Source organism: Balaenoptera ricei, chromosome 9 (assembly GCF_028023285.1).
Source record: "Balaenoptera ricei isolate mBalRic1 chromosome 9, mBalRic1.hap2, whole genome shotgun sequence".
NCBI lineage: Eukaryota > Metazoa > Chordata > Mammalia > Artiodactyla > Balaenopteridae > Balaenoptera > Balaenoptera ricei.
Window position 1 is genome coordinate 26,175,405 of NC_082647.1, and position 17,657 is coordinate 26,193,061.

The window sequence follows — 17,657 nt, forward strand, 5'->3', positions numbered from 1 at the left end:
CAGATGCTTGGTTGCTCAGCATAGCCGTCTGTGAGACACACTTGTAACTCTGCTTTAAGGGAGGGTAAACACGAAGCTTAAGAATTCACGGAAATGTCCCTGCAGAGCCCAGCTAAAAGGCAAAGAAAGACCTTCAGATCATAAAGAAAACATGAGCAGAGTCAGTACAGGGCAATGGGCCTCTTTTATGATTATTATACCTAAATGATGCAGGAAAACAAGGCAACAAGATAAAAATATATGTCACAGCAATACCTCCTTCCTTGAGGTATTCTCTAACCCAAATAAATAAAATTAAATTAAAAAAAAAAAAAAGAAATGCTCCCTTCTCTTCTGCATTAAAAGCTCATAGTGCTGCATTCTCTGCCGTCTGGAAATGGCATTGGAAATTGTCCCATTTAATTATTTCTGGGTAACATGCTACCTCAAGACTTTGAGACTCAAAACAATTATTTTATTTGCTTATGATATGTGGGTCAGAATTCAGGAAGATCTTGACTGAGTGGTTTATCTCTGACCCAGGGCACTGACAGCTGGGCATCTGAGGCTGGAGGACACAATTCCAGAATGACCTCTTCATTCAAATGTCTGGTGCCCCAATTCTCTGTGGTCTCTCTTTCTCTCCACATGGCATATCCTGGGTCTGTCCATGTGGCTTGTGCTTCTCACCATAGGGTGGTCTCAGGGTAGTTGGACCTCTTACTTTCTCTAGAGTGAGTGCTCCAATAAGTCTAGGTGAAAGATGCAAGGCTTCTAATAACCAAGTCTCAGAAGTCCCAGGGTGTCACTCTCACCCATTATATTGATCAGTCAAGTTACATCCCAAGTGGGGAAAAATAGACCCCAGCTCTGGATGGGGGAATGGTATGCACATACAGGAAGCATGAAAAGAAAAGTCCATTTGTTTAGTAACACTATGTACTTTATTTCATGAGATTACATCGAGGTTCTAGCTCAGTGAAGGAGATAATATTATAGGTTGTGGGATGGGCTTCCACATATTTTCTTCATGTTAATGAGAAGGCATAATATGTAAATAATGCAGTTTTCATTTGGCTGAGATCTGCTGCTCAAATCTAGTCCCATTCTTTTTGCTTTTATATACATTTTTTTGTAGTGGGCTGTCTTCATATTATGTATGATACTGAGTAGATGAAGTTGTTTATAGCTCCTAGATTCAGTCAGTTTTTCCTAAAGAAAAACTCTTCTGACTCATTTTGTTTTATAAGAAACATATAATGATTACAGATTTATGGGATTCTACTTTAAGATTTTTTTTAACAGTGTGAATTAGGTAAAAATGATCATTTACAAATATACATCTACTAATACATCAGGTATTATCTTGTAATAATTTCTATAAATTGACATTTTATTAATGTAATTATATTTCAAATACTCTATTTTGGTTGTTATTAAAAGTAATCCACTGAAGAAAATTTCTCTCATAAGAAAGGATTATTCCAAATTATCTTGACGCTACTACTGTGAAAATATGGATATTCCTGAAGAGAGTATTCCTTCTTATTTTTATATTTTTGAGAACTTTGGGAAAACGGTACAGTTTGTATTCTCTACAGACCGCAGTTACCCTCTTTAAGTAAAACATGAAAGTTTTTTTAATTTCTAAGACAAAATCCTAATTGATTTTATCAGAGTTTATGGAAACTAATAACAGGTTAAACATATATTTGCAGATCAAGGCAGAAAACAGTGAAAAATAGCTGTTGGCATATTCCATGGGGCGTGAAGGCCTTCAAAGGAAAAGCACTGGTCCTTAAAATGGAAATATAACTGCAAGGTATATTACATAGAATTGGTTGTGGTATTATTGAAGTCCTCTATTTAAGAAATCACACAAGAAAAAAAGAACTTATTCTTCTATTTCAAGTAGGTTCATGATACCTTTTGGGATGACATATAACATTTAATATTTATATTTTGAGCTATTTATTGCCTAATTTGTTTTGTAATAGTAGACTTTTGCAGCCATGATCGATGTATGGCTGAAAGAGATCTTAAACTGTGAGTTATGCACATAGCTAAGTCATAAGCTAAAATTAGATTCTAAATATGGTCATTTAAATATCTCTTAATTTGGATTTATGGGCCCTAATATTGAAAGACAATCTCCGATCTTCGAGGAGTTCTCACAGAAGTTTTATGGTAAATAAAGGCAACGATGGTGATATTATACGTCTTCTGCCTCTTCTACTACTAATGAATTACTATGATAGTACCAATAATAATCATTTTGCAGAAAATTCCAAACTATAGATATCAGTGTAAAATATTCATGTTAGTCTTCAAATCATATATGCAGACATTCACAGTAGCACAGCAGCATCTATTTGACACGCTCTGCTAAGAGCTTTTTCAAATTTAAATTCACCAATTTCTAATTTAGGTAATTTGCCTGTAATCTCTAAGTTTTTTCCAACAAATTTTAAAGTATATTTTCATGTACTACCATTATTTTTGTGATGAAAATGTAAAATAGAAATGTAAAATTCAAGCATATGCTCGTTTTTTAAAGAAATATACTTTGAAATTGGCAAAAATAACATAGCTAGGAAAAGTGTCGTGTATTTGGAAGCCATCTCTCTTATTCTTAAGTTGTGTCTGTAGGCCACTACAGCATCCAGTTTTTATCTCTATCTTTATTTAGTTTTTGGGTTCCAAGGCACCTGTTAACATATTTTATTATTTATGGTATTGAGTGAAATTATATATATTGTGGAATTATGTATTTATAGCCACAGAGAAGTATACAAGGGGATAAGTAAAATTGGTCTTGTTTTTATTTCTTTTACTTTTCTGATAAATCTATTGAGTCCTCTTTCAAGTGATAACCTAAATAATTTAATAGTTTACAGATCTGAAACACTGTAATAATGAAACATAATTAGTAAATGTGGATAAATATTTACATTGGATATATTATGAGTAAAAATTCTGCTCATACCATTTACAAAACCTCCTAGATTCAGGATTATAACTATTTTTCATATTTCCCACCTAGTTATACAATTTTCTAATAAATAGAATTCTTCTGTTCTTTCCATCAAATATTAATGCTTACTTTTCTTATGAATCAGAAGGTAGGAAAAGTGCTATACAAGTCATTTTTCATACGGTGTTTTATATTGCATTATTTTTTCCAGAAAAGTGCTTCCCTGCTCACATTGTGAGATTCCAGAAAATTATGCAGTATACATTCAAAAACTAGAGGAGAAATCTCCTAATTATGAGTATATCTGACCCACTAAGAGTACTTTATTTGTTCTGTTATCCTATTATTTCTTGGGTTCTTTATAGAAACACTGGTAAAAAGCAACAACGATACAACTAATGCCTAGTTCATAAGGCTGAAGAAAACTGGGACTAAAGACTATCTTTGTCTCATTGCAATGTGTTTTTTCCATATACCAATCCACTGTGTGTCAAAATGAGTGCTTTATTTACTATAAATTTCCAGCATGATTAGATAATAATAGTAAAATCCTCCTAAAAGCAATATTTAATGGGATACCAGTATATATTGCCAACAGAAGAAAGAATAGGTAATGATCATTAACATGTAATTATAAGGGCATAAATGAAAATATCAATATCTTTCAGAATGTCTAGCAAATATTGCTCTTATATTTACAACTAAGGCTGCCACCTTTTAGCCTCAGTACCTATGCCTATAGATAATATTCTAGAAAAATTTGAATGTCTAGAGCTGGAAAACCTTCCATTTTACCCATTGGATAAACCACCAATTTGATGCACTGGTACAAATCCAGACTATCAAATAATGCAAAATCCTAAGTATATTTGACAGTAAAGAGTGGTGCTCATTTTTGAGGAATTAACAAAAAGATTTAAAAAATGTGTAAAGGGAAATTTAAACGAACGAAATGAAATGCTCCTTACTAAATATAAACATATACTGTATAAAAAATCCTGCAAAATGCCAACTTGATACTGGGCTGGGATAGCAGAGTGGCTTTGGTTCTATGGTCAAATATATTTTGGGAATGATAATTATTTTATATCCTATTTTGGCAGAACAATGTGCCGCAGTGAAGGCTCTACAAAGTACTTAATAAAATAAATTTGGTTAACATTTTTTATCCCTCAATTTCCCAAATACATTTGACCTCAAAACCTTGTTTTATCTTTTTGCTTAGTACCTTGTAAACATAAAATACATTTTGTAAAAAAAAGGGTACAGAAATATGTGAATTCCAAATTATTTTGCATAGTTAGATTGTTCAGGGGAAAGGTTAAAAGAGCTGCAACCATATCTAGGAATTCGGATCTCTTTGAGAACATTAGGATGAATGTTTTATATCTACTTGTGTATATAGACAAGTAGATCAGGTATTCATACACAAGTGTATGATCATACACTTTCCTTTCATTTTTTATAATGTGATTTTTACTTTATATCTGAGACCCCCAGATAATTACCACAATTAAACAAGTAAACTGATATTCTAGAAACCTTTTGGCCTGGAGGGCACCTAGAGAACTGGTCATTTATTCATAGTGGATATGCTTTTTATCTGACTTACTGCTTATTTGTACTTCAAAGGGAGCAAAAATCATAAAACAGCCTTCAGCTTAAAATATTAATGAGTTTTTATTTTGATAATACCATCTCTACTATTGCCTGAGAACAATTACAGAAAGGATACCAGAATTCTGTTTGTCCAAGTATGCCTGATCAAAAAACACACGCAAACATTCATGCACCAGAGAGAAAGACAGAGCTGCTTATGTATGCAGCAGAATAACATCACACTGAATCAATAAACTAGTCTCTCGGGACCAATTTTATGCCTTCCTCTACAGCTGTATGGAGCCACTTTGGAACATAATATATTCTTTTGAAGTCAATGATCCCTGAGGGTTCAAAGCAAGATAAAAATTTGGCTCTTGATAGAGTGGATGCATTGTGTAGAATAGAGTCTTTAATTCTAAGCCTCACTGAGCACACACACATACCCACACACATACAAGAGAAAGAGAAAGTGGGAGTAATTCACTGGAGAGTATGTAAAATGATCAGGACCCAAAATATTGATTTGACATGCAAGAAACAAAATCAGAAGTTTAGCCATCCTTTGTATTAGAGTAAGGTTGTGGAGGTATGTTTATTTATTTGTCTTTACTTAAAAGGGGGAGACATAATAGGAGAAAACTAAAAGAGAAATGATCAGATGGTTCAAAGGGGTGTGACCACAGAAAAGATAACCAAGCTCTAAAGGAAAAACATAACCAGTTTTTCTGAAATTATGTTTTACAGTATTTAACCTGGAACCAATCTCCAAGTATGAATCAAAGTTCCAAAGGGACTTGATTGAAGTTATTTACAGGTTTAACTCAAACTTACGACCATTCATTATTAATTTGTGTGTGTGTGTGTGTGTGTGTGTGTGTGTGTGTGTTCAGCTTCTTTGAGAATTTCTACTGCTCACATTATACAAAAAAACAAGAAAAAATCCATTTTTCTATGCATAATACATACAGTTAAACAGTGGAAATGATCAATTCATCATTACTGCAGTGATAGTTCTGTTAGTATTTATTTGTGTGTTTTTGTTAGATTTCAATTCATATAGAACATTTTCTCCAAAAGCAGTTTAGCTTTTATTAATTGTTGTACCTTATTTCAGGTTAATAGACTTCAGAATGCACAGCTGAAGTTCTTACTTAACATTACTAACACATATACTGGAATCTGATAGCATGTGAATAGGAGGGGCTCTCGGGTTCCTATTCAAAGAGCTCTATAATTAGAAAAGAGTTGAAATTCAGAAAACTGTTAACAGAAGTAAAGCTTGTGAACAAGAACCTCTGGGCAAAAATCTAAGACAAAATGTCTTCCTTTTCTCAGTAATCCTTGAATCTGAAGGAGAAAAGACAAGGAGACATTTGCCCCAGGAAAGGGGTTCACGTACGTATTTATCCAACGGGTTAGACTGAAAAAGAAAGCTCAATTTCAGAGCAGTGCTGGAGCAACTTGAAACAGTATACACTCCAGGCTCCTTGCTGCAAGGGTAAGATATTTTTTGTAGATAGCAAAAACTGCAAGTTTGAGGACATTTTGGTGGAAGAGGCAGCGATGTGATCACACAGTGATGGATATCTTGGACCAATTCCAACATAATGACTGTTGCTGGGCTCCCTGTCATCAAGGGGATGGGTTGTATTTCAGCTGGAATCTTCTGGCTCTTCCACTGCAGCGCCTAACCTATTGATTTGGAAGTTTTAACTCTATTTCTAGACGTTGGAGATAGGTTACATCGGTTATAGTCCTAGATGAGTTACAGATTGGTCAGCTCTTTCTAAGTCATGTATAGATCTTTTTTCCTTCTTCTTCAATTGTTCTCAACCTATCCCTCTACCCTTTCCATTTGTTCAACTGAGCTTTAGACTTTTTCCCATTGCTTTTTTGCACGTATTAGCTTGGTACAGTGTTCTTTAAATTCCAAAATGTTATTTCTTTAGCAAGAACCTGGGATTCTCTTTGTTCCGCATTCTATATATAGACTCCTGGCACAAGCCGGGGGAAAACCATGTAGGATTTGTTTAATGTTAGACTAAAACTTTAGCCACTGTCACATTTTAAAGCAACTTACGATACCAGTGTCTCATGAACACCAATACAAATGCAGAGTACAAGCACTGTTGCACACATAGAAAGAGTTTCTTAAAATGATTTAATCTCAAAACAAAAATGAGAACATTGTCCACAGAGGAACAAACAATATTTAATTGAATAATTATGTAAAAATAGATACAAAGAGAGTCATACCATTCTACCATTCTATTTGATTTAGCAGAAAAGAATGAGAAAATGGGACAAAGGGGAAGGGAGGGATATGCATGTATCTAACTGCCTTACCAGGAGGAGTCACCCTCCATACGCAAACATGCAAAGTGAGCACATTTCCATGCCAGCGAAGGATGTGGGAAGAAGATATTCATTATGACTTAGTAGGTAAAGGTTTTGGTGAGAATAAAACAAATAGTTAGAAAATAGCATGATGATATCACAGGACAAAAGGTGATATAAATTCCCTCACAATGAATACATTTTCACATAACTTCTGGAATAGTCATTCAAAAATGTAGTTTTCCTCATTTCCACTTAAAATTATTTCACGAGACCATACCTTTGCAGATAAATCCTAAGTTAATCTTAAATGGAAGCTCTTCATGATCATGTCACCACCTCCCTCTCTGGCTTACTCACTCTCACCTCACCTCTAAGTATTATACCCAAGTTCCAGAAATACCAAGCTTCTAGCTGCGCTTAAATTCACCAGGCAAGCTCCTTCCCAACTCCTGCTACCTCTGCTAATGCCTAAACATCTCTTCCCTCAACTTGCCCTCTTTGCCTTGTATAACTCCTTTCCAAGTTCGATATTTCTCTGACCCTTTCACACTCGCAAAGCTGGACCACATAACCATCGTTTATGCTCCCATAGTATTCGTTGCTTAACTCCATCACACTTCGTTTTAAAAATGCTTTTTCATTCTACCTACATTAAAGTGATTCACTGCCATATATGCACAGCCTAATACAGCACTTCCTACATACAGACAATCCCCGATTTTCACTTACGATTTTTTGACTTCACAGTAGAAAGTGTAATTCAGATTTTGAATTTTGATCTTTTCCTGGGCTAGCAATATGTGGTACAATTCTCTCTTGCGATGCGGGGCAGCATCAAGCCACAGCTCCCAGTCAGCCATGCGATCACGAGGGTAAACAACTGATACACTTACAACAATTCTATTCCCATATGGCCATTCTGTTTTTCACTTTGTGTATAGCATCCAATAAATTAAGCGAGATATTCAATACTTTATTATAAAATAGACCTTTTGATAGATGATCTTCATTTCAGTTATTGTATTGTTCATCTCTGTTTGTTTGCTCTTTAATTCTTCTAGGTGTTTGTTAAACATTTCTTGCATCTTCTCGATCTTTGCCTCCATTCTTTTTCCGAGGTCCTGGATCATCTTCACTATCATTATTTTGAATTCTTTTTCTGGAAGGTTGCCTATCTCCACTTCATTTAGTTGTTTTTCTGGGGTTTTATCTTGTTCCTTAATCTGGTAGAAAGTCCTCTGCTTTTTCATTTTGTCTATCTTTCTGTGAATGTGGTTTTCCTTCCACAGCTTGCAGAATTGTAGTTCTTCTTGATTCTGCTGTGTGCCGTCTGGTGGATGAGGCTATCTCAAGACAAGGTCTCCTTTAAAAACACAGAGCTAGTAAGAAATTAGACTTATGTCTTATGGTATTAAGGGTTGAATATGGGTACTTTTCATTTTCATTATGCTCCCTCAAACTTTTTTTTATTAAAATTAATCCACCCATTCATGTACATTTCTACTTTATTATTCATACGGAAAGCTGGATGTAATTATTTATTTGAATTTTTCCCTCATCCCAAATGCATAGTCACTCTTTCTGTCACCAGGAGATACTTCAGAGTTGATGATTTAAATGCTCCTTTATAATATGAAATTACACTTTATTATCATCACCATTTAGTTTTTCATCATTTTCCTTATTCTAGACCTGGAATCTGTAGGCTTCTGATTCACATGTTTCCACAATACATGCTGCACCCTGACAGCCCCTAGCACAAAGTTCAACATAAATATTTGTTTTAAAATGGCTACGTCTGGCGTTCTTATGTATTGAATTTTCTAAACTTGGATCACTTTTAGTGCTAGTAATGGTAAAGCAGCTGATTCATCACAACCTGATAGCAACAGAGTTTTCAACAAAAACTTTGATTCCCTAAGTATCCATTCGGACAAAGCAATTCTAAAATTTCCTCAAAAATGTGAATATTATTTATTTGAAAGATTTTCAGCTATGTTTTCATCCAAGTTAGAATATTTTGCTGTTTCTTCCAAATCCATACAAATAAGACAAGGCCTCCTTTTATATACTTTGAGTCGTTTATTAAATTTTGTTGATGTTAATGCTAATGGGTTAAAATATTTCATAAAACTGTAGATACTGCTCTTCATTTGTAGCCCTTCTGACCAGTAAGATTTCCACTTTAACCTAAACATGAGGCTCTCCACCAGCAGATTCTGCCTGCCCTTTCCTCCTCGTGCCAGAGTCTACAGTGGTCATTTCTTTAACTCTATCGGATCCTAGACCAGGCATTTGAACACAGCAGCCTCTGTTTTATACTTGAGGGAAGCTGATGAGCAGGATCTTTGCCAGAATGGCAAGATAGCAAGCATCTGGCCACTGGTGCCCTGATTCCTACAAACCAGTATCCACTAGGAGTTGGCTAGAAGCTGTTTCTTTCAAAATCGAATGCCATATGCAACAGTATGGATGAATCTGGAGGGCATTTGCTAAGTGAAATAAGCTAGTCACAGAAGAACAAATACCATATGTGTCTCTATACATGAGGTATCTAAAGCTCACAGGAACAGAGAGTAGAATGGTGGTTGCCAGAGGCTGAAGGGAGGGATTAATGGGGAATTGGTTTTCAACAACATAAAGTTTCAGTTATGCAAGATGAATAAGTTCTAGAGAGCTGCTGTACAACACTGTGCCTATTACTTAACAATACTGCATTCTGTACTTAAAATTTTGTTGAGAAGGTACCTGTCATGTTAAATGTTCTTACCCCCCCGCAAAAAAAAAAAAAAAAACCCTAATGGAAGTCTAAACCCTACGAGTTTCCTCTCCTTCATCACAGCCTAATAAGTAAAACCTTCTGCTTCCTCTTCTTCCTCAGAAGTTTCTCACCATATGGATTGCAATGTGTCTTCTCTCAAACATAACTTCCCCTTGTTCCCTAGCTCCTTACCTTCTCAAAACTTGCAACTTTGTTTTCTGTAACTCTCAGTCCATAGGACAGAGATTTCCTATGTTCTCATTCTTTTTTCCCTAAATAGTCTCTCTACCTGCAAATGAATGTGAAACTTACCATAAAAATATCCCTTGCTTGATATGTTTGTCAGGTGCTCTGAGATGCAGACCCAAAGAAGTAAGCATGCAAAGATTTTATTAGAGGAAAGACTATGTGAAAGGAAACGGGGAAAGAGCCAGGGAAGGCTGAGAGAACCAGTCAGGCAGTGATGCAGTTTGATCCTTAGTGAAGAAGAGGAGAGAAGGCTGGGTGGAAGTTGTGCAATGTAATAAACATTCAACAAAGTCATCAGGGAGTCTTTGAGCCCAAGTCTGTCCGTGCCTCCCCAGAATGGCCTACTTTAGTATTTCGGACACACTCATGTTGATAAGGTAAAGCTTAGAGGAGGTGTGTAAATGCTGTGATGGACTTTAAAGCTCAGAACCTGGGGCCCTTTGTCAATTATGCTCCAGGTAGTAGGAAAGTACACAAGGTGCATTACCACGGCTACCAATTCAACTCTCTATTACCAGTCAGCTACCACCCTCTTTCTTTCTTCATTTTCATGCCCACATATATTCAACAAGGTTTCTTCATTCATTTCTCTAGTTCTCATGCTAACACCTCAGTGTACCTCATCCTGGCTTCTTCTCTGTAACCACGTCACAGAAAATGTTCTCATTAAATTCACCAATATATATTTGTCATTAAGCAAATGCATAATTTTCAGTTCTTTTATTCAGTCTCTAAGCTGTAAACTGTAGAATACAATCTTCTTTTGAAAGATTTTTCTTTTCATTTTCATTTCTTTGCTAGTTTTTGACCTTTAAGTCTTATGATCCTTTTTGTTGATATCTGCTTCTCACTGAACTTTATACATTCGGCACTTTGTATTTACAGGTTCTGCATCTGTGGATTCTACCAACTGCAGATTGAAAATATTTTCTTTTTAAATTCCAGTCAGTTTCAAAAAGCAAAACTTGAATTTGCCATGCACCTGGCAACTATCTACACAGCATTTACACGGTACTAGGTATTATAAATTATCTAGAGATGATTTAAAGTATATGGGAGGTTACGTGTAGGTTATATGCAAATACTATGCCATTTTACATAAAGCACTTGAGCATCTGTGGAGTGGATTTTGGTGTCTGAGGGGAGTCCTGGAACCATTCCCCATTCATGGATAGCAAGGGACAACTGTAGTTGATGTGTCTCAGATGGTCATTATCTCATCCTCCCAATCTCTGTATTCAATTACAATTGATATACCAATTAAACGTGAATTTAAATCGCAAGCCTACATCTTTCTCCCTGAGCTTCACATCTAGATATCCAAATGTACTTGGATACTCACATACATACCTCAGATGGCAAATACAAAATGAACTGTTTCCTACCAAACTTTCTCCCATATTCTAAATCTATAATAATCATGCTAGCAGTGCTCCAAATGCCCAAGTTAGAAACTGGAACCCCAATACGTTCTCTTTATCCCTATAACTGCTATCTATATCCAATATAATGAGCACTGTTAAACCTAAGAATTGCTCCCCCACTGCCATTCCCCTATTTTAAGCCACCATATTTATCATGAATTACTAAAAAATTAGTCTTACTTTGTTCCCATCTTTATCCTTAAACATGTTAATGCATTATAGACTATAGATAATTATTACATTACTTTAATTTATAACACATTAATATTTTTCACGTTATATCACATCCAATCTACAAAATAAATAGATCAAATAACATGAGAACAGGATTTGGAAAATAAATATTCCAGCTCAAATTCTACCATTGACTAGCTAGGTAACTTGGGCACTCTGAATTTCAGTTTCATTTTTCTTAATGAAAAATGGATTAGATGAGATCAATACAGTCTAAACAGTGGGCCATATGCAAAACTAATTGTGTTTCTATATCATGTTCATAAGGGACACTAAACAACATGGCTACTATAATTTGAGAGTCTCTGCTATTTTGCTATTTTAAGAAAGGATTTATATTACAGAAAATGGTATAGCCCTCTAACCAGATTATTTTACTCCCTCACTCCACTCCTTCCTTGCTAATTCACTGTCTTCAAGGTAATATACAACATTTATTCAACACTGACATGCTCTCAAGATGCTGAGGTTCCAGGTCTTAGAACCCTATGATGAGGAATTTGTACTGTCTGGTTCTACTGGGAAATGTTTCTTATGCCAAAGAATGGAAAAATTTATAAAAGCAAGTTAGGGTTTAGTATTGTATTAATCTGTGAATTTCATGATATAACATCCTATCCACTAAAGAACAAATATAGGCATAGGGATTTTACATAAGGTAAAAAAATTTCCAGAAAGGATCAGGAGAGAAAAACACTATTATTGTTTTATCATTAGTGATATACCAAAAGAATCTAGACTAACCCATTAATCCTGTCACACTTACCATGTTTTTCTCTTTGTATTTATTTTTCAAACTATTAAATGGTTCCACTAGCATCAGAGAATTGAGGCTCAGGTTTGAAGGAATCCATCAGACACTCAGAAAACTATGACTAAAATTTATAACTTCTGCTGATGTTTCAGAAGAGAGGAGATTGGAAGCCCTAAAGAAAGAAATATTGCTCTAGCTGTTGAGGTCAGTCCCCAACTCACTAATTACATCCAGGACATTGAAGATGATCCAATAAATCTCTGTTTTTCATATGATTCCTTATAATAGATCACAGTCTTTCAAAATATCAAAGGGTTTAGCAAACAATCACTGCGGTTAAATTCACCCTCTTCTCTTTTAAATATTAAAGAAAAACAATCAGTGGGTCAGTGAGATTGCTACCAGATTAATCTTAAAGCAACAACATTGGCACCTTATACTACTTCTTTTCGCAGTAAGCGATTAGGACTACATATCTGTATGGTTAAGTGATTAGTTTTAGAATTAAGGAATAAAATCCTATTCATATAAAATTCTCTAATAGTGACTATTTTATATAGTTTTATGATCCCTATTATTTGATATGAAAACAATAATAGTGGAGGAAAATGCTTTTCAGTATTCAACACTCATAATATATCTTGGACATTTTTTTACATCATTTGTGACATGATTTGCAAAGGTGAATAAAAAACATTTTGACAGAAGGGTACAAGAGTTATAGGAAAATAAGCACAATCAAAGGGAAATGTCACATGCCTTTTCTATGTCAACCCAAAAATTATTACTGCAAAGCATAACCTGAAAATGATATCTCTTTTCATTTATGAAATATTTTATCTTAGTGCCAGTGTCATTTCCAGAAGTGACTCAAGGACACATTTCATTCTTGAATCTTTTTCATCTTACACATGTGACCCTTCATGTACATTGAATAAAAAGACGAAATGGATTAGGACTTCACTATCAATATAATATGCCCATGTTAAAAATAATCTTCCTCCATCAAATCCTGCTCCTTAAATCGGTTCCTTTTAATCAGTTAAAATCATTTGGTATTATGGGGGCTGTGTTTATACACTAATATATATCTTTTGAGGGAAGGAGAAAAAGGAAATAAAATGATAAGCACTTGGAATAGGAATGTGTGTCAATACAATGGGGGAAAAGGGTCAATAGCTAATATGTAAGTGTAATCAAATCACATGCATACAATACAAAGTTTTTTTGTATTGTGGAAAAAGGACATATGAATTCAGACAATGTGGGTTGATTCTGACTTTTGTTACCTAATGTGCATGATCCTCACATATCACTTAACACTCTGATATGTAGAATGAGGATGAAATACGTAACTCAAAGGATTTGGGTAAAGGTTAAATGAGGGAACTAAGAGCTAGACATGTGCTAGGTACACAATGATGGTGCTATATTAACAAACTCCTATTGTTTCCACTCAAACTTCTCGCCTTTCTTCTATAAAGTCCCAAATGTATCTCTATATCCAAACATAACCCTTCTTATACTTTACACTTCACAGTAGGCAAATATGTACACACTGTAAACAAGAATAAGAGATTGAAAGCAACTGATACAATTTGGTAAAACTATATCTGCATATCTATAAAAGGGTATTTTACTATAGAATTTTATTTTCAAAGCAGGAATAAAGTATTGTTTTTCCATGTGTGTCTCCAAAGTATTTTAATTCTTCCATGGCTCTTTTATTTTCCTTTCTGGTTTCCTTTGTAATTGTCTGCCTCCTCTTTGGTCAAGGCCACCAGAGACTGAATTATACTGTTTCATCTTGGAGGGGATCCACACTCAATCTTTAATAGCTTCCTGTTTGTTTCTTGCTAGAGTGGCAGGGGTCTTCTCAGGCTATTACTATACCACCAGCAGTGACTGCATAGCATGATCTGTTTTCCCTGCTCATAGAAATTAGATTTTTCTCCCATTTTATGTATAATTTTACACACTTTATATGCCATCTTTAAATCCATGAAAATCTATTCATGAAATAATATCATGCCTAACTAAAAAACAATAGCACAGTTTGTACTTTAAGTATGAATCTCACAGAACAGGGCAATTTTCAGCAGTCATCTTTGAATTACACATCAAGGAGTCTTCTTTGTTAGAGATCTTTCATTAGTAAATATTGTTCCACTGCAACCTGAACTGTTTGTTGCACAGTTTGCATAGATATTGAGCCTCTATTACGCGTTAATGAAAAAAAAAGAAAGCACTAGCTATTCAGAAAGATTAATCAGTGGCAGCATCACATATAACAACAGCTTTTTCTGCTGTTGATGTCTATAAGAGGGTTTGCTATAGGCCAAACACAGGATTGTTCTTAACGTTTACAACAATGTAGTAAACTGACTTCTGAAGAAATGGGCAATGAAAAGAGGAGTCAGAGAAGAAAATGATGAAACAACAGCTGGTTTCTCTGTGGATGGAATTTGTTTCCTCCAAGATACTTTTTCCTCACACAGACATACATATTACTGTCATTACTGGCAGCTCATGAAAACCTTAGCCTCCAAGAGGCTTACGTCATTACATATAACAAACTATACAAAAACTGTGTACTTCCATTTACTATCAACAAGCAATTAGGGAATAAAATTTATTCAAAATAAAAATATAGCATTGAAAAACCATAAATTTTGTAGATAGGAATATAATGAAAGTTTTGTACATCTCTACTTAGAAAACTGCATTATGTTACTGAGAAAATTTTAAGAAGGTATAAATAGTTAATGTTCATGCATTGAAGACTCAACTGTGTAAAGATATCAAGTCCACTCAAATTGACCTATAGATTAATATAAACAAATGCAATGGGCCTGGACTAGACAGTAAGATATTGAAGAATAAGAACAAAACTAGAGAACTTTTCCTACCAGACATCAAGATTTCTTATAAAGGTTTCACTAAAGCACTGTTGTAATGTCACGAGGCTATCCAAAGCCATAATCAGCATGGAAAATTCAGAAACACACCCACACATTTATGGACACTGGTCTTCTGACAAAGTTGGTCCCATAAAGCAGTGGGAGAATGACAGCCATTTCAATAAATTAAACTGAGTTAAAGAGCCATTAAAAAAATAATCTTGATCCTCTCCTCCCAGAATCCACAAAAAAATCACCTCCAGGTGGATTATAGATTGACATATGACAGGTAAAACAATAAAGATTCTAGAAGATAACATAGACAAATACCTTTATGATGATTTTTAAAAAGAGGATTATGAATATTTGGTCAATGGGCCTAATTAAATTTAAGAACTTTATCTATCCAAAGACAACATTAAAACATTCAAAGACAAGCCACAGATTGAAGAAGATATATACAGATAATATCATTAACAAAGGACTTGTATCCAGAATATATAGAAATGCCTATAAATCAAGAAAAAGAAATAATCTGTCATTACAAATGAGTAAAAGACATACAGTACCTGGGTACTTCACAAGATAAGATATTCAAATACAATTATGAATTGTATAATTCAATTATACAATTCAATTATATTTGACACAATTATGAAAAGTTGCTAGACCTCATTAGTCACATGGAAATAAAAATTAAAACTGCAATGAGATGTCATCACACATCTCTATAATGGCTAAATAATAAAAAATACAAAAACTACTGTTGTAATATCCCATGTATATGATGATTAAAAACAGAAAAACTTATTCGTGGAATACGAAGTTACCTTAAGGAAAGGCAGGATGGGTTGTGACTGGGATGGTGCAAGAGCAGAGCTATTGGGGGTAGAGACAGGGTTTTGTTTTGTTTTGCTTTTCTTAATCTGCGAAGTGGTTACAATTCTATGTTCACTTTGTGAAAATGTATTGGGCTGAACACTCATGATATATGCAGTTTTCTATATGTATGTTATACTTCAATTTAGATGTTTATTTTAAACATTGAGAAAATAAAAGGAGAGGAATAATGACAACCCTATTTTTTCCTTTTTTAAAATCACTCTATTGAAGTATGATTGACAAACAAAAAGCCATACATATTTAATGTATACAACTTGATGAATTTGGAGATAAGTATATACCCTTGAAACCATCACCACAATCTATGCCATAAATATATATACATCACCTCTAAAAGTTTCCTTCTGCCCTCTTTATTACTAACTTTTCTCAAGAAATTTTCTGTTAAGGGACGTAGGGAAATGAAATAACATTGTAAAGGAAGTTAATTTTCAGAAAAGTGGATTTTTTTAAAGATATTCAAAATAATAACATGGTCACATATTGCTGGAAATAAAATATACATAGGAAAAAAATAATGCAGGAGGAAGAAGAAACGTTGGATTGCCCCTGACCTGAGAGAATAAGGAAATGGGACCTGAGACAAGTAGACAGTTTGGTTATAGGTAGGAATGCAGGTATTTCCTCCATATTAGCAGTGTGAAATCACACTGTAGATCTTTCACCCTCAAATGAATCTAAACATGTCTTCCTGTAACTATAACTTCAATGCATACTATTCTCCTGAGGAAATGATTTTCTGAGTTTACGACCTGCTGTGTAATATATTGTAGTAAATGTTGTAATAAATTAGCCTCTTCCATGTTTTGAGATCCTGTCTCAATTCTTTTATATTATAGGACTCAACCACACTTCTGTTGCGTTGCTATTTCAGAGACTAGAGTCCTCATCTTTTCACCCTGTCCTCATTGGAGAGTCATCCCCTTCTCATTTCTACTATGCCTTTCTTGATTTTAGCTCATCATCACTGTATAGTTCCCAGCTCCACTCTACGTACTTTGATTGATAAGATCTAAACAATTCCAGGTGCAGCTGCACCCTGATATTGCACAAATTTTTTTTTTTAAAGAGCATTGTGTTTATTTTAAATAAGTTTTTGACAGTGTCAATATATGGGTCCCCCCACTTTTTTTTCTTTTTAAATATAGAAGCACGTTGAATTGGATATTTTCAACCTATTTACTTTTTGCCAGGTTACCACAAATGGGTGGTAAGAGATTATGTACAGTTATAGAAATATTATTTTATAAAAATACTACCTTATTATATTGGTCCATATTGTGTTCATCTTCACGCTCTTCATGTGCTCAAAAATATTTATAGATCACCAATCAATAAATAATAAGTCTCCATGGTATAGTATAGTGTTTTCACAACTTGACTAATCAACTGAAACTCTGTGGGTGCATTACAGCTGCAGGTTCCTGAGTCTTACAGAGAACTGCTGAACCATAATCTCCAGAGACTGAGGATCAACACTTCAACAAACACTTTATATGGTTTTAATTATTAGTTGTTTTAGAAACACTGGATTTTA